General features: G+C 46.4%; 1 protein-coding gene and 1 pseudogene across 1 annotated transcript in view; both read left to right on the forward strand.

Moving 5' to 3' along the window:
- The first annotated feature begins 1,715 nt into the window (after positions 1-1,715).
- LOC126540350 (palmitoyltransferase ZDHHC6 pseudogene) lies at positions 1,716-4,517 on the forward strand (annotated as a pseudogene).
- A 5,980-nt stretch (positions 4,518-10,497) lies between these two features.
- Positions 10,498-24,365, forward strand: part of LOC126540349 (uncharacterized) — a 79,005-nt gene continuing 65,137 nt past the window's right edge. Inside the window, exon 1 of the mRNA XM_050187147.3 lies at positions 10,498-10,749. The gene's annotated coding sequence lies outside the window, so the exon portion shown is untranslated. The remainder of the gene's footprint in view (positions 10,750-24,365) is intronic.

Genomic DNA, 24,365 nt, shown 5'->3' on the forward strand with positions numbered 1-24,365 from the left:
GTTTCTTTAACTCAGTCAGTACAAGTAATTTCCCCTATGTTATCTTTGGTCTCCTTGTTAGTTGTCTTCTTATAATATGAATAACACCGACGAAAGCAGCACAAGCAAATCTCGGCATCAGCGAGCATAGTACCCAGCGCGCTCGTTGCGCTCCACGAAAAATTCCCAAGATCGGCCATAGGCAGACCAACCTTAGGCAGAGTCCCATGGTAGGGTCGCAGTGGTCACGTGCTCGGGTGAGTTTTGACATGGAGGAAAGAAAAAAAAAACAGGCAGCCTCAGCTCCCGTTGACATCTACGTAAAGCGAAGCATTCTGGGTGTGAGTGGTTCATGAACCATGTAAACTCGTAAACTACTTCGTCGCTGCACCGCTCCTCGATGGCGCCACTGCTGTTAAACGTGTTTGGCGTTATAGGCCAGATATGTACGAAGAAGTGCCTCAAGCTTGCCAAGAAAGCATCGCTTTAATAAAATTGACCGCATATCTACGAGCCTCACTGCAAATGATGTATAAGCGCGTAAGATGGGTGGTGCTACGTCAGTACGTCACGGCAAGCAAGAAAATTTTACTGCACATATTTTATATCGACGTCATGAAGTGGCACAGTGTTTTGACGCTGCTACATTTTGTAAGGGTGGTCCGGCGACCACTTTCCTTACAAATCGAATAAGGTTCCGGGTTAACATATGGTTGTTGTCCAAACTTGCTTCGCATGTAAAGTGGAAATGTGCTGACGCCTTCTGTAGGAGGCGCTGTTATTAGCAGAACTTGCACTGCGACATCATTTCATGTTGAGTGCGGTGACTTCATCATTTAAATATTTTATTTAAATATCATTTAAAACAAGCTCAGAAATAAATTTAAACTATAACTTTGCAGTCTATTTGTATAGGAAAAAAATTTATCTTCACAGAAATCATATGCACGGACTGCTCAACTGTATTTTACAAAAATCTGGTAAATCTAAGAAATTATTTCACCCGAGTTGGGGGAAAAGGGGCTTCAGAGGTTGGCAGCATTGGTCACCAGCCTGCGCTGGTAATGTCAGCACCATATTGCTGGCAGAACAATTACAGAGTTAGAGAGTGTCATCAAAGGCATAGGTCGACCACGGCCACGACTCGGCTATTCCTGATGCCAATACGCGATGAGTGTCCTCTCAAGGGTTGTAATCCTACAGATACAATATTAATCACAAAACAAGTGTTTTGTTACACAAGCTACACAAGTTGCCCCCATATTAACGTTCGCGTAGTCTTTTATTATTCACATTCAGCACTTAGAGTCGCAAGGCACGAAATAATTCTGGCAGAAGTCACCCCCCGATGACTGCCATCGATAATGCATTCAAACAATGTAGCGACACATATTATTGCTGGAGGCAGTTTTATTTATAATATGTAGTGACCATTCTGAGATTCCCATTGCTTCGGTTATATGCGACATACACTGTCCCTGATCATCCCACTTTAGTGTGACACTCGCTCGTCACGGTCGGCCATAAGCATGATAGCACGACGGCGGCTATATGACGACGACGAAATGACGACGAAGGCATAATCACAATGGAATGATGACAGCACGATTACGATAAATGACGAAGAAGGAATGACGTCCATAGAACGAAGAAAACTATCTGATTACAATGGTATCCCGTTTTTGAAATGACTAAAATGGTACGACGACAGCGTGACATCTATGGCAGGACGGCAATGGGAAGACGATGACGTGACGATGACGTTGTGACGAGAGTTGGGTGACGAAGCTGTAATGATAACGATGAAACGGCCATGACAGCATTAAGACCACTAGCACATGCCTAGTGGTTCAAGCTAGTAAGCAACTTGCACGGCCGCTGGATAAAACAGAAAGGTGTGGCCCAATGGGAGCTGCAATGGGAGCGAATGTGTCAGCCGTATTTGAATTCTCGGCCGCTTGGCTGGGCTGAACATCGCTAGCTCTCGGGGACGGGACGCGTCGTTTCCCACGGCCGACGGCGTTCAAAGCGCGTTCCTCACGCATTTTCTACAACGATCCCAGAGAACAGTCCCCGACTGGTGGCGCCGGGGTGGATCACAGAGTTTGCGGTGCATGTGGCAAGCCGCACTTTTCTTTTTTTGAATCCAGTGGCCGTGCAACTTGGGTCCCTAGGTTGACGCAAGAGAACAGACATAGAGACAGGCCGTAATTCTTGTGTACTTTTCAATAATGATTATTGATTATCCTGCTGTTATCGTTTTCATTTTAACATGTACCTTTCAACAGCACTTACCTTATAGCAGACCTGAAAATGTATTTTTGAAGACAACTTGGAATACCACACCTATTTCTTGGCTAATCCTGCATAGTGGGTATGAGCCTCATGTTCCAAGGCGACAACAACGTTTCTTGTTCTTGGTAAAGTTTACATGGCTAAACGCTATACAAAATTTGGCTATGCTGGGTGCCCAACAAACCTACATGCACACCGAAGTCAGTAAGAGGTGATGGACCCAAGGGACCCGACCTGAGTTCCGGCAGCGTGTAGCCTTGTGGTCCTTCAGTATCTGTGTTTCTCCACGGCCAGGCTTTGGATGCTGCATTTGCTCTGCATCTATCACAAGTCGCCGGCATGGAGCCACAACCCGGATTGCTGGACATTCTGGCTCAGTTCTGCTACCGCCTGCTACACTGTGGCCCACTGATGGCGCTTTGCATAATCACATTAATTTTTCGGACCAGCATGTACGTGACATCAATGTGGCTCTCGCCGTATGGTTCATTGCTAGGCGCCGTCAACCACGCGGTGCTCATGGGTTGGGTTGTAGCCATGCTGTACAATTTCTTCGTGGCCATCGCTATTGGACCGGGCTTCGTGCCTCTGAAGTGGAGGCCGGACCAGCCAAGTGACGAGCAGTTCCTGCAATACTGTGAAAATTGTGACGGACTTAAGGCACCAAGGTCGCATCACTGCCGCAAGTGCGAGAGGTGCGTCTTCAAGATGGACCATCACTGTCCGTGGATCAACACTTGTTGCGGGCACCGGAACCATGCCAACTTCACACTTTTTTTGTTCTTTGCTCTCTGCGGTAGCGTTCATGCCTCGGTGCTGTTGACCAAGGGCCTGACTAAAGCCTACCACAGGAAATATTACATAAATCAAGGTCAAGAGGACAATCTTGTCTACCTGCGTTTCTTCCCTTTTCTGGCCACGGTGCTGAGCCTGTTCTTGGCCATTTTCGCCATATTTTCAGTGGGAAGTCTCTTTTTTATACAGCTCAAAAGTATTGTTCGCAACGAGACGACTATCGAGAATTGGATCGTGGCCAAGGCCCGGAGGCGAGAGCGTGAGGGTGAAGACCACTTTGTCTATCCATACAACCTCGGCGTGGCTGAGAACCTGAAGCAGGTCTTTGTGTACCCACTTGGCGACGGCATTACCTGGCCCGTGGCGACCGGGTGCAACCAGTACGCGCTCACTGTAGAGCAGATTCTTCAAAAGCGCGACAAGTGGCTACGAACACGCCTGTACAGTGTGGTGCGCCCATACCATGGCTCCTATTTCCCAATATCACATGGCTGCTCTGTCTGCATGACCACACCACTCACTGATGAGCCCCGCCTTGTAGTCAGACCTGGTGACCGTGTTCTTGTTAGTCGGTGGCAAACGCACTGGCTTTACGGAAAGTCGGAAAGGGCAAAGTTTCCTACGAAACCTTCACACAGACTAAAGGGCTGGTTTCCACGGCAATGTGCAGTTGAAGTGGTTGGCAGTCAGGGAAGCCGTAGCTGCACAGAGGCATCGTCAAGCTACGCCGACCACAGGAAGTACAAGTGAAACGTGCTGTTACATCACTGCGCTCCTGCAACCTCCATTGTCTGCCAAGCGTAGCTGCCAAAATTCAGACCAGACAAGATTTCTTCCCTCCATTCGGCACCTGTCCCTGTTCCGTGCGGACGGACTCGGCTGCTTCCAAGTTAGTTGTAGAAGCCATTAACAAAATAACTTTTTGTCACTTAGCCTTTCTAAATGGGGAGAGCGGGATTGGAGTTCCGAATGATGATGGCATGCCTGCCCGGCACACGGCTGTCGTCAGTCATCTTCTGTTTTCAAGAGGCAGAATGCGAAGTGATTGCCCATAACATCAACAAATTATGCCAAAGATGTGTGCGGCTGCGAACGCAAAGATTATTTCTTCTAAGTGATATTCTTTTCCTAAACAAAAAGCTAAGCTTCTCGACATTCACTCTGTATAGGAAATGATCGTGACAATCGGTGCTTCCTCAAGTCACTAAGACTTCCCAGTAACAATACAATGAACCCTGAATGTCGTTGTACCCCCGCAAAATAAAAACACTTATTCAAGCTATCTAACCAATATTTCATTGATATTGTAGCCATGGCTGCACTGTAGCCAAGGTATCGCCATTGTCGTAGAGGTAGAGACGCGCAGGCTCGAGCCGTATGCGCTCGCACTGTATGCGCTCGCACTGGCGTTCGACGGAGCTCCTGGCACCTCGGTCTGTGATGGTCTTCAATAAACATCTTTGATGCCAACTTGGGTCACTGGGCATGTGCCATTAGGTGTCTGCCCCTCTTCAATGAGTGTCTTTGACGCTAACTTGGGTAACTAAGTATACCATCGTGGACATACCACTTGGTATGTCCCGCTCTACAATGCGAAAAGCGATCCCTGAATTTCTGTTACACCTGTCGGAAGACCGTGAGCGCCTCCTAAAACGGTGGAAGCGACAGCGGTTAAACCGGAAACTACGTCTACGAATCGAGCATATAACAGACGAAGCCAGAAATTACGCGAACGAGCTTACGCAGCAAAATTGGGTACAGTCTTGCACCTCGCTCAAAGGTACCCTGAGTACGGCGCAGACGTAGGCCATCCTACGTTGCCTGATCCAGCCCGACAAGGCGAAATCGACAACCAGTCGAACGCTTCTATAAATCGCTCACAAGCTCCCCGGAAACGACCAGGATCTGATTGACACCCTAAAAACCAGATGCCTCGGTAGCGACCCCATACGACCCTGCCTCCTAAAATACGAAGGAGAACAAAGACCAGAACTCGACGCTCCGATCACGGAGGAAGAGGTGTATGCCGCGGCACGAGCCTCACAGCGCAACACTGCTCCCTGGGTTGACAAAATCACTAAAGCCATGATTAGAAACCTGAGCCCGATGCCCATCCAGACTTGACCGAATACCTAAACGAGGAACTCTGGAGCAAGGGCCACGTACCAAACGAGTGGAAACACGCGCAAATCGTGACCATTCCCAAACCCGGCAAGAAGCCCGCGATCGACGCCCTGCGTCCCATCTCGCTGACTTCGTGCCTCGGCAAGCTGTACGAGAGGGTCACCGAAACCCGTCTCCAACATTACATAGAGGACGGTGACCTCTTCCCGCACACCATGCTTGGCTTCAGGCCGGGACTTTCTGCGTAAGATGTTTTCCTAATCCTAAGGGAAGAAGTTCTCAAGGGCATCCCGAAGGGAGGAGAACACCTCCTGCTCGCACTCGACCTGAAAGGGGCCTTCGATAACATCTCTCACGAGGCCATTCTCAAGGGACTGAACGACATCAGCTGCGGAGAGCGCATCTTTAATTACGTCAAATCGTTCCTGACGGGCCGGACGGCAACCATCGGAATAGGCCACACTCGATCGGATGCGATCGACGTGCCGAACAAAGGGGCGAAAGTCTCCCCGATTCTCTTCAACGTCACGATGCTAGCGCTGACCAAAGAGCTGCGGAAGATCCCGGACCTAGGTTACGTCCTGTACGCAAACGACATCATGCTCTGGGCTACAAAGGGCTCCCTAGCGCGAAAAGAGGCGACCCTTCAGGAGGCCGCGACAGCTGTGGAGAGATTTGCGGCATCGAGCGGGATGCGTCGCGTGACCGAGAAGTCCGAGGTGATTCGTGTGCACGGAGGAGGAATCTACAAGTCCCCCGGTCCTATCGACCTCTATCTAGAGGGCCAGAAGATCATGGAAAGCAATAAGACTAGGATTCTGGGTTTCTGGATCCAGAGGAACCTGAAAGCCTCCCACACCATCCAAACCCTAAGGTCTGCCACCAACCAGATCTCGCGGATTATCAAACGAATTACAAGAAGCCGCAAGGGCATGCGAGAAGAGGACACGCTTCGCCTCGTCCAGGCTCTGGTGACCAGCAGAGTAACGTTTTGCATGCCGTATCACCACCACTCGCTAAACAAACGCGACCAAAGAACAAGTCGATGCCATCATCAGAGGCGCGTACAAAATGGCCCTGGGTCTCCCTGTCACCACCTCAAACGAGAAGTTAGCGGCCCTCGAGATTCACAACACCTTCGCTGAGCTATCGGACGCGGTTATGGCTTTGCAAAAAGCCTGACTACAGAACACGGCGGCGGGCAGAGCCATCCTCCACCGGACCGGAACGGCAACGAAGCTCCGTGCCCTCGATGGGCAACGATCACTCCCGCCTGAGGTCAGAGGCAAGATCAAGGCGAACCCCATACCGAAGCACATGAGTCATGAACTCCATGAAGGACGGCGCAAGGCTCGCGTCGACAGACAGCGCCGACAATTCAAGGGTGACCCGTACGTAACGGGAGAGACAACTCCTTGACCGTCGCGGCCTCCGTCAGGGCAGAGACCCCAGCTGCGGTGGATACCATAGCCGCGGCGCTGGTAATAAAGCAAGAAGACAGGGTAGGCAGGGAAGTTCATGTCGTTACCGACTCGCAACAGGCCTGCCCTAACTTTACCAACGGACGAACACCGCTGCTGGCCTCTCAGATTTTAGGCCCGAGGCTGCAAGAATCCCATCAAATCACGTGGACGCCGGGCCACGCGGGTCTGGAGGGGAACGAAAGGGCGAACACCTTAGCTCGAGCGCTAATCAACCGAGCGGGGCAAAACCAATCATCTCATCAATACCCACCCTTTACCTACGTGCCTCTGCCATCCAATTACTGCGACCGACTCGAGGTCCAGCGACTCAACCGCAGGATTTATCCTCCCCCTCACAGAAAGCTAAACACTGAAGAGGCAGTAGCTCTCAGAATTATTCAGACCAACACATTCCCAAACCTACACAGATACAGCAAAATGTTTCCACATTCATATCGCAGCATCTGCCCCTGGTGCGGCGACAAACGCCATACACTCTTTCACATCTCGTGCAGGTGCGGGGGCAAACTTCAACACTTAAAGACGCCTAGCACGTCATACCTGAGGTGCAGGTGACCGGCGATACCCTGGCGGGACAAGAAGCTCTCGTCCAGCAAGTACGTCGAGCAGCCATGACCAGTGGAGTCCTAAAATGAGGACGCCACCCACTTGACCTCAAGAGCAATGACCTGGATGGTCCTAATAAATGTTTTCTATCTCTCTCGCCTATGCCCGGCAGAAACAACCCAGCTCCACGAGCGTACTTAACGGTGGTGTCGCTAGATGGAGCAGCGTAAGCTGTAAGAAGCGCGAGAGAGGAGCCCGGCTGTATAGCGTTTCGGCGTTGCTAAATTGCTTCTACGTTAGTCACATTAACGTGGACATTCATCGTGGGATGGGTTCTGTCAGATTTTTTTTTTTCAATAAAGCCTTGCCATATGGCACTGTCTTACTACATGTATGCTGCAATGGTTTTGTCGCGTATGAATTCAAGGAGTGTTTTGGAGTATCTGTTATCGTGCGATCTGAGATCATAGCTGGCAGTGACACGGTAGCCGAGGCCAGTTTGCAGAAGGCAGGAGCATTCCGGTTGCAAGGCTGTTAAAGTTCATATTAAGTGGTGAGCATCTGCTTCCCTCACTAAAACGAGACAAAACACGTTGCGTCCATTGAAGCGCGCGGTCACTCCCAAGTACAGCAAACAGATGGACCCCGTTCCTCGGAAAGCACAGCTTCCTTCGACCTATAGTAAGGTGACGTGGTAGAGAGACGAATAACAGTCGAATAAGAGCACGTATAAGTGCGCCCTCTCTCAATGAATTTTGTCGAGTGTGGATCAGAGATTATATATTTGAGGCGAGAAGGGGGATGGAGGGAGTATCCCATACGTTGTGACAGTGCGCTTGCATGTGAGTATCGTTGCTGTAAGACTTTGTAGCATGACTTTTAGCCTAATGCAGCGTGATCAGACTTGTACGTAACGAATTAGATGCAAGTAATTACTTGTAATCCATTACTTTCTTCTAGTAATTTTTAATTTAACGATTGTTTTGTTCACTCGGTAACGCTCAGCGTAATTCCACTACGTTCTTTAGTAACCAACTACATGTAACCAGTTACAATTTCGTCGAAACAAGTTCTGAGAAGGCGACGCAGCTTTGAGCACTTAAGTTTGCCGAGAACAACGAGTCAAAGGGATGAAAACATGTACGTGGTTTACCTCTTACCCACAATCAGCATAGTGGAGCTACACCTCGATCGCCTGATATTTGCAGGCTTGCAGATTTGCACATTTCACTTGGAAGTCTGACCTCTGAGCTTTTATCTTACAATAGGTTTCTCTCTCACTCTCTCTCTCTCCCCTGCAAGCGCTTATAGGCGGCCTTCATAGTTTCTAAGGGCTGCTGCTCCCCCCCCCCCCCCCACAATTCTCGTTCCCTTACTGCAGTCTATGACTTCTCTGATAAAGACAGAAGCTTTTGGCCGTTAAACGCGTATGTTTCTAGCCTTTTAATATTACGTGACTCACATACACCTATTTTTGTTATTGTAATGCACGAACAGTATTTTAAGGGCTGAATAACATGCAGGTTTAATTTAAATTCCATTACTAATTCGGCAAACATTTCAGGGAACGTGAGGGCGTTTGCTAATGCCCGTAAGAATTAGCCGTCTAAGTGGCTAACGAGTGAAGGCGCCGGGAGGAGGTCCACCAGATCTAGGCCGACAAATTGAAACGGCGCGTCCATGGCTTGATAGCGATGGTCATTTCGGATGTTGACGCCGGAGATCGGCAGTGCCTTCCCGTAGCCCGCGCTGAGCATCGCGGTACTCAGTAAGCGCAATGTTGTGAGCAAAGCGTTCGTACGTTACTACACAGCGCTCCTCTCCAAAGCGCACATCGAATGCAGAGCACGCATTGAAAGAGCCAAGGGAGCTCGTTTTATTAGCTGTGTTTGTGCAACTTTAATAACACTAGAAAATAATGTTAAGCTAATCGGTTAATTTCTTTAGTAATTGCTCAATTGCTTTCGTGGGTCAGTAATTGGTAACTGTAACCAATTACATTTTTTGAAAGAAGTAATTGTAATTCTAATCGGTTTCTCTGTTTTGAAACGTGCAGAAGTCTGGCCTTGGCGCAAGTACCGTAATACTATAGTGTGAATTGCCTCGCAGACTACCGTTGTCTTGTGGAAATTTTCGAGGTCTTGAATGAGGCCGCTAAAGAATCGACGACAACATCCACGTTTCTTACTGTCAGCTTAGTGATGACAGGTCGCACAGCGTCGCGTAAAACTTCACGCTCGCCTCCAGCCCCCACTCTAAGGTATTTCCTCATACCGATGGTTTCGTAATGGTGTCAACAAACTGCGTGCCAATGTACGGCTGAATTGTAGCAACATTAGTGCAGCCTAAAGTGCATAAACGTATTTCAGTAAGCTGAAATTCTTGTTGTTTGCGTTCAGTACAATATAATTGCTATCGAAATAAAATAAAACGGTATTCCCGAAGTCTGCGATGAGATAAATCAGTAGCGACTGCAATAAGAGATGCCTGGCGGCTGAAACATGCAGAGTATATTTTGCAGTTTGAACGGTCCGTCCTTGACTAATGGAACCGGTGAACTTCCTGCGTCTCGGGGCTTAAGCATTCAAATGCTACGAATATATGCTGCCATGAAGTAATGCAGAACCGCGCGTCCGGGACAAGCAGTATTTCACGCACAAGGTTCCGGTTACAAGGTTTCCCTACCATTTCCTTCTTTGCGCTGAGTTTCGTTTGAAGGACACGTTGTATCACGGCGCGCGCGGATCCTGGACCTGCGAAAACGAACAACACGGGGTGTGTGAGTGTGCGCGCACGTCCGCGTTATGTGTTACGGGTTACGGCCTGTAAATATCTGACTCAGCGTAGACGACGCTACCAAATCCAACTCTTTCTTTCTTTCTTTTTTTTTACAGCCGGGCTGTACATCATCGCACTTCGTGTCGCCTACTCCGATGTCTCACCCTCGTGTGATCTGCTTCGGCCGGAGACCCGGATATCGTATCGGACAGGTTCATTGTGCAGAGACCGACGCCGACGAAAGATTAAGACCCCTTCGCGAGTCACCGCCGACAGGAGGATCAGGGCGTTCCTTCACACCGCCTTATAAAGAAACGAGCTCCGAAGCTGCGACTTGGCGTATGTTCATACGGGACTCTTGACACACACACACACACACACACACACACGTACGCACACGCTCACAAAGGAGGCGAGGCAACCTGAGGCGTTATCGCTCTTCCGATAGCGTCGACGAGGCAACGGCGAGCGCCGAGCGACCGTCTAAAGTTCGAGGACTACGCCCGCCGCCATTTGCAGTGTTGAGCCCCCTCCCGTGAAGCGTGCCCGGCGCCGGATTGCTTGCCGCGCCTATTTTCTGTCCGCGTTCACTGTACGAGGAGGCCGCACGAGCGGCGAACTCGACGAAGCGCGAGGACTTGCGACCGACGTCCGTGGCGTTCCAACGGACGGCATCCAAACGAGCCGGGAAGTTACGCCGGGCTGCGACTCTCCGGGAAGACTGAAGCCACCGCGCAGGAACCCATAGGTGAGAAAGACGCCGGGCCATATCGCTGGAACAGGCAGCGCCATTGCGCGAAGCCGCCGCCTTTTCAAACGTCCCTGTAACGGTCGTCGTTTTCCCTACAGCGTCGCGCGAGCTGTCTCTTCGCAGTATGCACCTGGTCCCCTTGGAAGTTTTCCGGTACGCTCTCTGTTAAGACGATTTAAGTTCGTCATCTTCAGGGATATTTCTGTCAGAAAACTAGACGAGCGTTTGCTGCAGGGTGCGCGTATACACGCCTCCATGCCGGTCGTTTTGGAATGGGTGTGGGCTTCCCGCGATGAACCGCATGGGCGTTGGTGTTAGCTGGGGCATTGTCCGTTTGGCAACGTCCAGTTAACTGGGTTACCAGGAACTAAAGATTTACGTTCTCGGGCTGGTTTTATGTTTCCAACCGAAACGTGTACTCAACAAAAGAAGAAAAAATACGACTCGTGTTGACTTTTGCGTGGCCGTACGTGTTTCTTGTTCGAAGTTTCATTGACGGCGTTTGAACACTTGGCTGTTCTCCATTTGTTCTTGTTTTTTTTTTTCGTCTTTCGGCTCGAACCTGTTTTATTTTAATCATACCTCGTCTTCGACCAGAATTGCTACCATTCGCCGTTTGGCTTTAAAAATTCATAAATGGTGCTACATTAGACTATGCGTTACTAATAAGAAACAAGAGATGTCTCTCCAGAAGCTGATTCTCCTATAACATAGCGTTGTTACTGGGTAGCTTTGGATTTTAACTGCAGTTCGCTGACAATTGTGGCATCAGATGCAAAAAAAAATGTTTAGTGTCTGCATGTTCGTTTAGGAGTATTGGTAACGCTGACGTGCGAAAGCTACGCACCATAAACGCGTTATACCCAAGGATGAAGCTCGGGAGCGGTACATTATACTATACTGATACCATTGCGATTTTATCACGACAAAGAGTATTGTCTATTACTATAGAGCCCACCAGTATAAAACGAGTTCTGCATATATGGTTCTTCTCATGGACACGACAAGTGGTGACACACGCTGTTTCACGGGTTCCGGTCCATAAATCCACAAACAGTTCTTGTTGGCGACTCTTCTATCACAGATTTTTTTTAGGTTTAATGCTAACTGTAGCTCTTTGAAAGTGGAGCTCTTCTGAAAATTGACAGAACAGGCGGCAGGTTAATAGATGAATTCGCATTTTGCTCCAACATAGTATAATTTCATTCTTGCATAACTGGTTTAAAGGAAAGAATTCGTTTTGGGCTATTGATTTATCACTACAATGAGGTTAACTGCGCGAAGCAAACAAGGACGCAAGAAGAACAACACGAAACAGAGAAGACTATATATATAGGCAGCATTTGTCGCTTGTTTGACATCTTTTCGCGTACTTGTTAGCTTCGAGATTTGCACAGTTCGCTCCTTTGTTAAAGGAGGTGGCACTACAGGATACTCGCCTACACAAAAGACGATCATTCAATCAGCCCTCCGATCAATCAACAATCTTTGTTGCTGGGAAGCTTATACTTCAATTTCAGTTCCACGCGTAAGGCCAGTACCAGGCCATGTGCAAAGCTTTTTGCCTGAAGAACGCCTATTATTTGTCAGGCCATTTGGAGGTCGCTCTTATCGACGGCAAACAAGGCCACATTAACAAAAGGCTGTTTGTTGAACTGTGCAAGGACACTGTTGAACTCTCAAGGTGCAACTTCGAAATGAACGCCGTGCATTATCTTGATGACGTTGAAAAACGATAAACTTCAAAGAAAGAATACCGCGCCAACGGCACAGGAAATAAGCAATATAACGGTTCCCCTATAGCCAATACCCCTAATTCGCACTCAATAGTTCGGGGCGGCAGTCAGGACGATGTGAAGCATCCCACATGCATTATCGCCATGTCCCTTGCCCGCGTATAGCTGGTTTTGGTATAGCGAATGGTTGGTTTTGTAGCTCAGTGGGACAAAACAAGAGGGTATGTCTTCTGGCGCAAGCTTGTGTTCCCAGTAAACGGCGCACTTTTTCATGCCGGGGATAAAAAGAATATCACGCTACTAGACTTGGACAGCCTCGAGAAAAGATATAGTAATAAAGACGGCCTTGTAAGCCTCACCGGATACTGTTATTACCAAGGTGCAAATAAAGGAATGCTTAAATAAGGGGGGAGAAACACACGGCTGTATGCTTTGAGGCAATGCAGATACAACGCTTTCAACACCGGGTATATGCAGGGGCACCACGTAACTTGTGCCAAAATTTAAATATATATATATATATATATATATATATATATATATATATATGAATGCCACGTAGCTGGACAGAACCAAGGTAGTGTTGTTTGCCGTGTTTGGAACAAGACAAACTATTCCTTTATTTCACCTAATCAATTCATCATCATCATCATCAGCCTGGTTACGCCCACTGCAGGGCAAAGGCCTCTCCCATACTTCTCCAACAACCCCGGTCATGTAGTAATTGTGGCCATGTCGTCCCTGCAAACTTCTTAATCTCATCCGTCCACCTAACTTTCTGCCGCCCCCTGCTACGTTTTCCTTCCCTTGGAATCCAGTCCGTAACCCTTAATGACCATCGGTTATCTTCCCACCTCATTACATGTCCTGCCCATGCCCATTTCTTTTTCTTGATTTCAACTAAGATGTCATTAAGTCGCGTTTGTTCCCTCACCCAATCTGCTCTTTTCTTATCCCTTGACGTTACACCCATCATTCTTATTTCCATAGCTCGTTCCGTCGTCCTCAATTTGAGTAGAACCCTTTTCGTAAGCCTCCAGGTTTCTGCCCCGTAGGTGAGTACTGGTAAGACACAGCTATTATACACTTTTCTCTTGAGGGATAATGGCAACCTGCAGTTCATGATCTCAGAATACCCCAGCCCATTCTTATTCTTCTGATTATTTCCGTCTCATGATCCGGATCCGCCGTCACTACCTGCCCTAAGTAGATGTATTCCCTTACCACTTCCAGTGCCTCACTACCTATTGTAAATTGCTGTTCTCTTCCGACAGTGTTAAATATTACTTCAGTTTTCTGCAGATTAATTTTTAGACCCACCCTTCTGCTTTGCCTCTCCAGGTCAGTGAGCATGCATTGCAGTTGGTCCCCTGAGTTACTAAGCAAGGCAATATAATCAGCGAATCGCAAGTTACTAAGGTATTCTCCATTAACTTTTATCCCCAATTCTTCCCAATCCCAATCAATTAATTATAATTAATCAACTTTATTAAATACTATATATACAGCAAAAGTGTCAAGAAAATTGTAGACCCTTCTGAAAAATTCCCGATCCAGCTTTCTGTTGCTCAATAAGTGCTACATAAAACATTTTTAATTAATTTAATTATGGGGTTTTACGTGCCAAAACCACGATCTGATACGGAGGCACGCCGTAGTTGGGTACTCCGGAAAATTTGGGCCACCTGGGGTTCTTTAACGTGCACCGAAATATAAGTACACGGGTGTTTTCGCATTTCGCCCTCATCAACATGCGGCCGCCGTGGCCGGAATCTGGTCCCGGGACCTCGGGCTTACCAGACCAAAACATTTTTTTAAGCCTGAAAGAAGCCCGCGAATAGAGCCGCGTGACTTGTCGCGCGGCACTTTTTATGCGTTTTGCGGGATTTCCTTCAGGCTTGGAAAAAAATTGTATGTAGCACGTATTGAGCAACAGAAAGCTGGATCGGGAATTTTCCAGGAAGGTCTACAATCGTCTCAAGGAAAAAACTCCGACTTGGAAAAAAACATTGATGTAACACGTACACAGCAACAGAAAGATGGATCGAGAATTTTTCATGATGGCCTACAATCTTCCGATTGACAATTTTGATCTGATTGTAATATTTTGAATGTTAATTAAATAATAACTCATTATGTAATGAGGCAAAGTAATATATATATATATATATATATATATATATATATATATATATATATATATATATATATATATATATATATATATATATATATGCAAACAACATTACCTTGGTTCTGTCCAGCAACATGGCCCTCGTACATTTTTTTAAAATTTTGGCTCAAGTTACGTGGGACACCCTGTATATAGGGTGTGTAACGAAGAAGAGTAGCCTGCCTGTGCCACAGCACCATCGCTACCGGCATGAGCTCGTGGTTGCTGTCTTTCGCCGAACGCTTGTGACGGCTACCCGTTCGCGCCCGTTGCTAATAAATCTCTTAGCAAGTGGTGGAGGTGCGGGGTTTCGACCACCCTGGAACTTCGGAGTTGCACTCTACCCCCCATCATGCCCGACGACGCACGCACTCCTCCAGCTCCTCCAACGGCGCCGGCCACCTTGGTTTGTACCGGTGCCTTGCGTCAGCGAGATCCCCCTATCTTCTCCGGCACAGATGACAAAGACGTTGAAGATTGGATCTCGTCTTATGAGCGAGTGAGTGCCCATAACCAGTGGGACGACGTTACCAAGTTGAGAAACGTCGCATCCTATCTTACGGCCGTTGCGAAACTATGGTTTCTAAACCATGAAGCCGACTTCACTTCGTGGTTGGTCTTCAAGACCAACTTTACCCAAGTTTTCGGTCGGCCAGCAGTAAGAAAGCTTCGTGCGGAAGAACGTTTGCGCACACAATCCCAAGAGGCCGGAGAAAACTTCACGAGCTACATTGAGGACATTGTCGACCTTCGCAAACGGGTGAATGCGTCGATGTCAGAGGAGAAGATCAAACATATAATGAAGGGTATTCAGGACGACGCATTTCAAATGTTATTATCGTAGAGCCCCTCACGCCATCGACGGACCTACGCCATCGCGGCCGCGAACTTGTCCACGTCTCTCGCATTAAGCCGTACTACGACCCAATAGTAGTCTCTTCGCCTTAAGCCGCCAGGATGGCGCCTTTTTCTGCGGAGGGCGATTGTAACGAAGAAGAGCAGCCTGCCTGCGCCACAGCACCATCGCTACCGGCATGAGCTCGTGGTTGCTGTCTTTCGCCGAACGCTTGTGACGGCTACCCGTTCGCGCCCGTTGCTAATAAATCTCTTAGCAGGTGCTACAACAACTGCTGCTGCGGCTCCTACTTTACCTGAGTAAATAAAACGGTGAAACACAACTGGCCTACGGAGGACGAGGGTGCCCTGCTTACGTTGAGTGAACAGCGATATTTTCCTCGCTCTGTTTTATTCTATTAGACGAACGTTAAGTCGAACACTGAACTAATCTAGAATGTTATGTTACCTTTCGAGTGACCTCGAAACGTTTGTTTTATGCCATTAGGTGGCTTAGTTGTTTAGAAACCAGCCAATGGAACGGCCGCACGTTTCATTCACGATTCAAATACACCGTGCGACGAACAGGTGGCGCGGTGAATTTAAGGCCCCTTACCTATGTAACATATAAGCTGCGCTGGCGATCTCAGAGGCCATGCTCTGGCTGGAACTAGTGCCTACTTTGACTAAAGAAAACGTACGAAGCCGGCACCCTCTCTTGTAAATATCACTTACGTATTAGCATGAAGACAGGTAGCATCAGTAAGTTATGTAGAAAAGCTATTTCATACACAAATAATCAGCTTTCTTTTGTGTTGAAATGCAATGGGATTACAATTTTCTCGTGGTATTGTCGCTTGCCTTCCCGACTATAAGTAGTACATATCACGAGCTGGTACCGCATTTCGACGGCGACGACGCCAATCCTGCCACAATCTATATCATTTTCTCGCTCATAAAAGCTACGGTAACAGTAAAATTGATGCTCTGAACACCTTGGAGCAATAACCAATCGATTTAGCTTGACGTAATCTTGCCTTTGATGCCACTTTAAGAATGACGCATATAGCTCTTAGGACAATCGCACTGTAGACTATAACACTTGAGAGTGTCCCTGAACCTGACACTATCAGTCATCCTTATTCAACGTCATTTGAAATCTGCTGCGATGCCCTTCACTTGAAACGTTCGTTAGACCAGAACGATCGTTGCGCATGAGACAGAAGTCTATGTGTCACAAATATTTCAGAGGGAAAAAAATTTTAAAGTTACCTTGTAGTTTGGGCTGTCAAGTGTCGCCAATGGTCCTGTGATACTTCCTCTTATGAAAATTGCACCTTTGTTCTATTAAACAAAACCAGCAGAGATAGTAATTTGCATGGCGGCAGGAGTCAATCCTTTTTGACCACTGCATTGAACAGTAATCGCTCTGGCAATGCAGAACTTAGTGACCGTAAAGAATAACATTCCTGATTGTAATGCACTGTTTTGAGAATTCTTATTGTCGGTAAGATTGCGCATTTTTGTATGGCTTGCAGAAAAGCTTGTCACACGAACATTATTAACTGCGCGAATTTGTATATGTGTGAGAAAAAGAGAGAGGGGGAGGGGAGGGTAAAGAAAACAAGGAAATTTTACTTTGCATTTAAGACATTATCTTCGCAAGAGGCGCGTGTATATATATGTGATTTCATAAATGAAAAAAAAATGTTCCTGGTAACCGTGCAGTTGAGGCTTGTGACCGAGCGTAATGCACACAGAACTGGCATATAAAAACTGCACGCTCCACTACGTTCCCAACTTTTCTTATAGTGTGCACGTATTTCTTTACAGACTAGCCTCTATCTTAAATGTGAGGAAATTATCTTTAAGGGCGAAGATTAGGGTCGAAGAGGAATGTAAAATAGTCCAGCCAGTGACCTCGATGTAGAGGCTGAGGTAACTTATGTCTGGACAATTTCTTGAAGGTATGAATCAAATACAGGTCCTTTTTCATGCGACATGCGAGTGACATAAACTTCAACTAAGTTTCCGATGACGCGATTAACTATAATAGCACTTAAGGGGAACGTCACTAAGTTAATGTAATTGAGGAGTCTAGATGTCAGGTAAATATTTTTCACCACGTACGTGCACTCGCTCTGAAACTGTACCAAGCGTAGCAAAGTTCTCAGCGAGCGCACTGACTCATATGTCAGAAATAGTGAAGTGGCTTATTTTTACTGACGTTACATTAACTGACGCCGAAACTTAGTGCTCCGGAGCGCGACGTAACAACTAAAGGCGAATGGTGTTGTACCACATTCTGGTACAGTTCCCGAAGCATGGCGCTTTACGTCGTGGGTTGTCGCAGCTTCTAGTTGTTAAATAAAGATAAGTAAGTTAAAAGTATTTTAAAACAAACAGAAGTGCGCAGAAAAGGCTAAAATTTCAGCAAGTATCGTCAAGTCTACGAAACCAAACATTGAAGTCAGAGTTTCTTCCCTCTTGGGTTTTGAAGTTCAAAAACAAAGCTCTCACTTCAGCTTCTCCGTCCGAAAATATTGTTTCGTAGAGAAAAGTTTGAAAAGCGGAGTCTACTAGTCGAGCCTGGTTTGAAAGTTACATTTTATATCCCTTGAAAATGACTGCCACTTAAGAAACGCATATTCTCGATAAACAAAACACCTATTCTCGATAGACTCCACGTCAAATAATTTGATCCAATAATCCAGGGAGGGGGGGGGGGCTGATCAAAGGTTGTTTCCGTTCTGGTGTGAACCAGCAGAGAAGAAATGACTATGCGATTATTCTGCCTCCGCGTAACAGAGAATGAGGTTGTATGTTAGCCACTATCTGCCACACCAGCCGTGGTTGCTCAGTGGCTATGGTGTTGGGCTGCTGAGCACGAGGTCGCGGGATCGAATCCCGGCCACGGCGGCCGCATTTCGATGGGGGCGAAATGCGAAAACACCCGTGTACTTAGATTTAGGTGCACGTTAAAGAACCCTCCACTACGGCGTGCCTCATAATCAGAAAGTGGTTTTGGCACGTTAAACCCCATAATTTAATTTAATTTTAACTATCTGCCACTGCAAAACGCTCGCATCTATGCACTCTTCGCCTACCTGACCGCCCTGAGCCCCCAGTATTAGAAATGGTGAAACTGCCGAACATGCGCAGTTTACGGTGCATTTATACTGGTGTCGAGTGACACAGGACGCGTTCGCTTGGCAAATAGCCGCGGTGCATTTGCGTTCCAGAAAAATAGGCGGCGGCGCATACTTGTTCTGCAGTGAAGACACAGTTCTTGGAGTGCCTACCGGCGACATTGGCTGTGATTGGCGAGATTGGCTTCAAACATCCTTTTTTTTCTCGCCTCAAACAAAATTTAGTGAAGTTAATTTTTTAGAACACAAGCTGAAAGGTTTGTGCATACAATAAGTTATCTCACGTATTTTATCTGGAGGTCCTGAATGCTTAATGCAAAAGGTGACTTCTTGGCAACTTCGGAAGTGATTTCCAGGAAAATCACTTAATTTCGTAGTCGAACATTATTTTTAGCATAAACTATAGCGATGACAAAGAATACGGAAAAAATATTGTGGGTGAAACGTGAACGACGTTTATGCAAAAAATCTGAAAACGCACATTTCTTTCTTGCTTTCTTTTACGGAGCCAATTAAACGCGGAAAATTCATAAATATGTTTACCTATGACATCACGTGAAAGAATCAGGCCAGTAGACTATTTCTAAAAAAGCATTTGTCATTTCACCTAGTTTCGCGCTTGACTGAAGAACATGTACCTCCAACCAACTTTTGCTTCTTGTCGAAAACTTCCAAGAGCGCTTACGTCACAAACAAATTTTCTTCGAGAAAAATACTTCAGTGAAACCTTATTTACAGAATCATCAACTAGGCAATTTTCTTTTTTCCGAGAAAATCGGCGATGGTCACTTTTGGGGTCTGGGGCGTTTCACGTGGCATGACCCCTTTCTTTCTCTCTCCCCCTCTCTCTCTACTCATTCATATTCTCTTACATACGCTTGTAGCGGGATAATGAGCCGACCACCGCTCACTGTACAACAGCGTAGCCACAAAGTGTGACGCTTGTGTCAGACGTGGCACGGTGAATAATGCCAGACGTAACAGAGGAACACGAAAGCGGGGAAGGGGGGGGGGGCGAAGTTAGGACATCTCGCCGTCAAGAATTCGTCCGTACAAACAGCGGCTCGCGAGGTGCGTAGATACGGCGGTTCGCTCTGCTATGCCGCGCGAAGGCATACACCGATAAGAAGTGCGCGTATCGGCGCGCTGGAGCGTTGTTGCCAGTCGAGTAGTAAAAAACTCGCGGCTAAGGTTCTTGCCGGGAACGTAACACGAAGAAAACGTCGCTGCGGCAGAGTGCTTCGTTTTTGAAACCGCTGAACGCTAGCAGCTGGCAGAGCTGAAAAAATCATATTTGAAGCATCAGTCACTTCACTACTACAAGTTACTGTGGAGCGGCTTCAAGGTTTACTGACAAAGAGGGCGTAGGGCGTGCTTCGACGTCCGCCATGGCAACGTCGAGTCCTCTAGTTGCGTTAAAACTCGTTTTCCGCCTTTTCTAGTTTTGCGAACGGTTGAAATTTGTCGACACGATTATCGCATTTTGTGAGACGAATCCACAAAACCGTAGGCGTTAGGGCAAGGGACAAAAGCTGAATGCGTAAGGCTATTCAGGAACGTAAAGCATTCTCCGAACTTTGAATTATCCGAAGTGGTTATACGTTACCCACCTTGGATGCTCACGACACCAAAAGTAGAACTGTATAGGCCTGAAGAGGCCTGCAGTGTTTTTAAGTAAATAAATGAAATAAATAAATCAGTAGAGCGAATAATAGCTGAGAGAGAGAGAAATGCTCACGGTAGCCACGCAACGACTGGCACCTATACCAGATTTACATCTTATATCCTCAGTATATATCCCCGTGTGTATGCAGACGTATCGATCGTGTCATAATAATTCCTCTGTTTCAGCATTCATCATTCCACATTTAGTGTTGCAGCAACTGTTTAAATTATCCTAGGTGACATCTAATCCATCCGCGTTGCCTTTCGTACCATCAGTAAAGAACGCGCAAAAATGGATTATGTTTAGCGATTTCCAAGCCGTCCTCGCATCACTAGAAAGAACCGACAAAAATTAGTTGAGTGCGACTTTTCAACAAATTTCTTGAGTGCAAAGAGCACACAAAAGGCAGCGAGGAATCACGTTATAGGGTGTCAGTGGTTACCAGGACGCTGCAATGTTCCTGGAAACGCTGCAGCGGACGCAGCAGCGAATAAAATGCGCAATATCGAAGATACATTAAATCGTACTCTTTCACTTGTAGCGAAGTCATTCTCCTCCTGAATTAGGTATCCTGACGTCTCAGGAAAAAATACCTCGTTTGATCAGCAATTTAAGAGTTCCGTGTTATTCTTCGTAGAATCATGTGTAAAACTGTGAGTTCCGTCAAATCTGAGCGTTAACAGAAAATTTGGAACAATACTGCACCACCTGCGGCTTGGTGCAGCATATAAGCGGTACTTTTGTGTGAGGCATACAACGTGCCCCTTAAGTCCGCAGTGCTATTGTGGCCATCCAGAAGAAGAGGTGCACCAAATTCTTCTCGAGTGCTCAAGATACGGAACTACAAGGCGAACATTGAGAGCGTATTTAATGCTATTAGATCAACGACCACTCACCCTGAAAAGAAATACTAGGCCTATTGAAATCCCACAAGTAACGCCGGAAGAAGTAAAGAAAGCCTTGGGAGCTATGCAAAGGGGAAAGGCAGCTGGGGAGGATCAGGTAGCAGCGGATTTGTTGAAGGATGGTGCACAGATTGTTCTAGAAAAACTGGCCACCCTGTATACGCAATTCCTCATGACTTCGAGCGTACCGGAACCTTGGAAAAAAGCTAGCATAATCCTAATCTATAAGAAAGGGGACGGCAAATAAGACTTGAAAAATTATAGACCGATCAGCTTACTGTCCGTTGCGTACAAAGTATTTACTAAGGTAATCGCAAATAGAATCAGTAACACCTTAGACTTCTGTCAACCAAAGGACCAGGCATGATTCTGTAAAGGTTACTCAGCAATAGACCATATTCACACTATCAATCAGGTGATAGAGAAATGTGCGGAATATAACCAACCCTTATATATAGCTTTCATTGATTACGAGAAAGCGTTTGATTCAGTCGAAACCTCAGCAGTCATGGAGGCATTACTGAATCAGGGTGTAGACGAGCCGTATGTAAAAATACTGAAATATATCTATGGCGGCTCCACAGCCACCGTAGTCCTCCATAAAGAAAGCAACAAAATCCCACAACAGAAAGGGGTCAGACAGGGACATACGATCTCTCCAATGCTATTCACAGCGTGTTTACAGGACGTATTCAGAGACCTGGATTGGGAAGAATTGAGGATAGGAGTTAATGGAGAATACCTTAGTAACTTGCGATTCGCTGATGATATTGCCTTGCTTAGTAACTCAGGGGACCAATTGCTATGCATGCTCACTGACCTACACAGGCAAAGCATAAGGATGGGTCTAAAGATTAATCTGCAGAAAACTAAAGTAATGTTTAACAGTCTCGGAACAGCAATTTACGATAGGTAGCGAGGCACTGGAAGTGGTAAGGGAATACATCTATTTAGGGCAGGTAGTGACGGCGGATCCGGATCATGAGACGGAAATAATCAGAAGAATAAGAATGGGCTGGGGTGCGTTTGGCAGGCATTCTCAGATCATGAACAGCAGGTTGCCATTATCCCTCAAAAGAAAAGTGTATAACAGCTGTGTCTTACCAGTACTCACGTACGGAGCAGAAACCTGGACCCTTACGAAAAGGCTTTTACTTAAATTGAGGACGACGCAACGAGCTATGGAAAGAATAATTATGCGTGTAACGTTAAGGGATAAGAAAAGAGCAGATTGGGTGAGTGAACAAACGCGGGTAAATGACATCTTAGTTGAAATCAAGAAAAAGAAATGGGCATGGGCCGGACATGCAATGAAGAGGGAAGATAACCGATGGTCATTAGGGGTTACGGACTGGATTCCAAGGGAAGGGAAGCGTAGTAGGGGGCGGCAGAAAGTTAGGTGGGCGGATGACATTAAGACGTTTGCAGGGACAACATGGCCACAATTAGTACATGACCGGGGTAGTTGGAGAAGCATGGGAGAGGCCTTTGCCCTGCAGTAAGCGTAACCAGGCTGATGATGATGATGATAGCCAATGACAGTGGGGCCTCAGAGAAAAGCGCTTGTCGCTTTAAATGTATCTTTTTTTTTTCAGAATATACTAATATCGTATGTTTATATAAATTATCTCAAAAATACAGATGTGTGATATAAGTCTAAGCTTGATATGTTGTCAAGTCGTCATGTGTCCCAACTATCATGCACCAAGATTTAAAAATATTCAAATGCCACTTAGCTGGACAGAACCAAGATAATGTTGTTTGCCGCGCTTGGAGATACTCAGATTACCTTTCTTGCGCCCTGCCTAATTAGATAACTAGTCTTAATTAATTAACCAACTTCTCGAATGTTACAATTACATGAAAAGTGTCAATGAGAAAATTATAGAGCAACATGAAAAACTTCCGATACAGTTTTCTGCTGCTCAATACGTGCTGCATAAAAGTGTATTTCCGATCGTGAAAGAATCCCGCGAATACACGCAATGTCCCTCGAGCGACCAGTCGCTCGGCCATTTGGGAACCTTTGTGAACGTTTTTTGAACTCGTCCGCAAAGCTCTGCTCTTGTGTGCGTTCTCGGACAATTCGAAGTACTTGTGTTTGCATGTGCATCTGTATATAATCTTCTCTGGATTAATATATTCATGCACATAAAGTTGTGCTCAAGCTGGCTGTCTGTATTTTATGGCACACCTGTGACACATTGACAAGAAGAAAGGAGGTTAAGCTATTGGCTCCTGGCCGGATTGGCCGGATTGGCTTCCGGTTGGCTTCTCATGACCTGTGACCCATTGTGTGACAAACTGTGTGATAACATCTTTTTTCCAAGCGTCTAAGAGTGGCCGTTGCCAACTAAAGGCGCCAATTTCCCCTATTATAGCATGCCAATTAAAAAGAAAAGGATAATGATAGGTGAAGTATTTCAGCATTTTAGCAGTTTGTATCCAAGCGAGGGGCAATCTTTTACAATAGAAAAGACATCAAAGAGCGGATATATCAGATTCCTCGTAGTGTGACCGTAGCGACGAAGTGCAGACCCTTCTAAACGATATGTTATTAAAGGTTCGCAGGCAAGTGGAATGAAAGTTCGGTTTATCAAATAGTTTCTTGCGCGTTTAACGGGATTCAGAGCGTGTTTCCCATGTTATAGCGAAAAAATTTCGTTTGGTTTGTCGGTACTGCCCAAATATGCAACACATGGGCACCTTCTACACATAGAGTCTACAAACTACGCGCTGTCAATCACCGCACTTGCGTCTACGCGTAAGAATTTGAGACGCTGAAACGTCTGTGACACGTTTCAAGGGATTTAACCCTTAATGACGAGACATATAAAACCAAGAAAAATGTATTTTTTATCCAAATGTGCAAAACACATCAAGAATAAGCACAATCAACAAAAAGAAAAGATATCTTGAGGAATTTTTTTTCAGCAATAAGTGGAAAACCCCAGGTGGGAAACTGGAAGTTACACGTCAACAGCTACACCAAGGGCTAATTATTTTTTGCTTATTAAACTGTTCGTCTTCTTCCTAATATCCTAATATCCTAATAATAGAGTCATAGTAATTAGTTGCTAAACCAGACTTATCAAGTGCATAAACAAATTTGCAATTACGAAAGTCGCTTCAAGGTGCCTAAGGTGGTAT

The sequence above is a fragment of the Dermacentor andersoni genome, chromosome 2 (genome assembly GCF_023375885.2).
Source record: "Dermacentor andersoni chromosome 2, qqDerAnde1_hic_scaffold, whole genome shotgun sequence".
NCBI lineage: Eukaryota > Metazoa > Arthropoda > Arachnida > Ixodida > Ixodidae > Dermacentor > Dermacentor andersoni.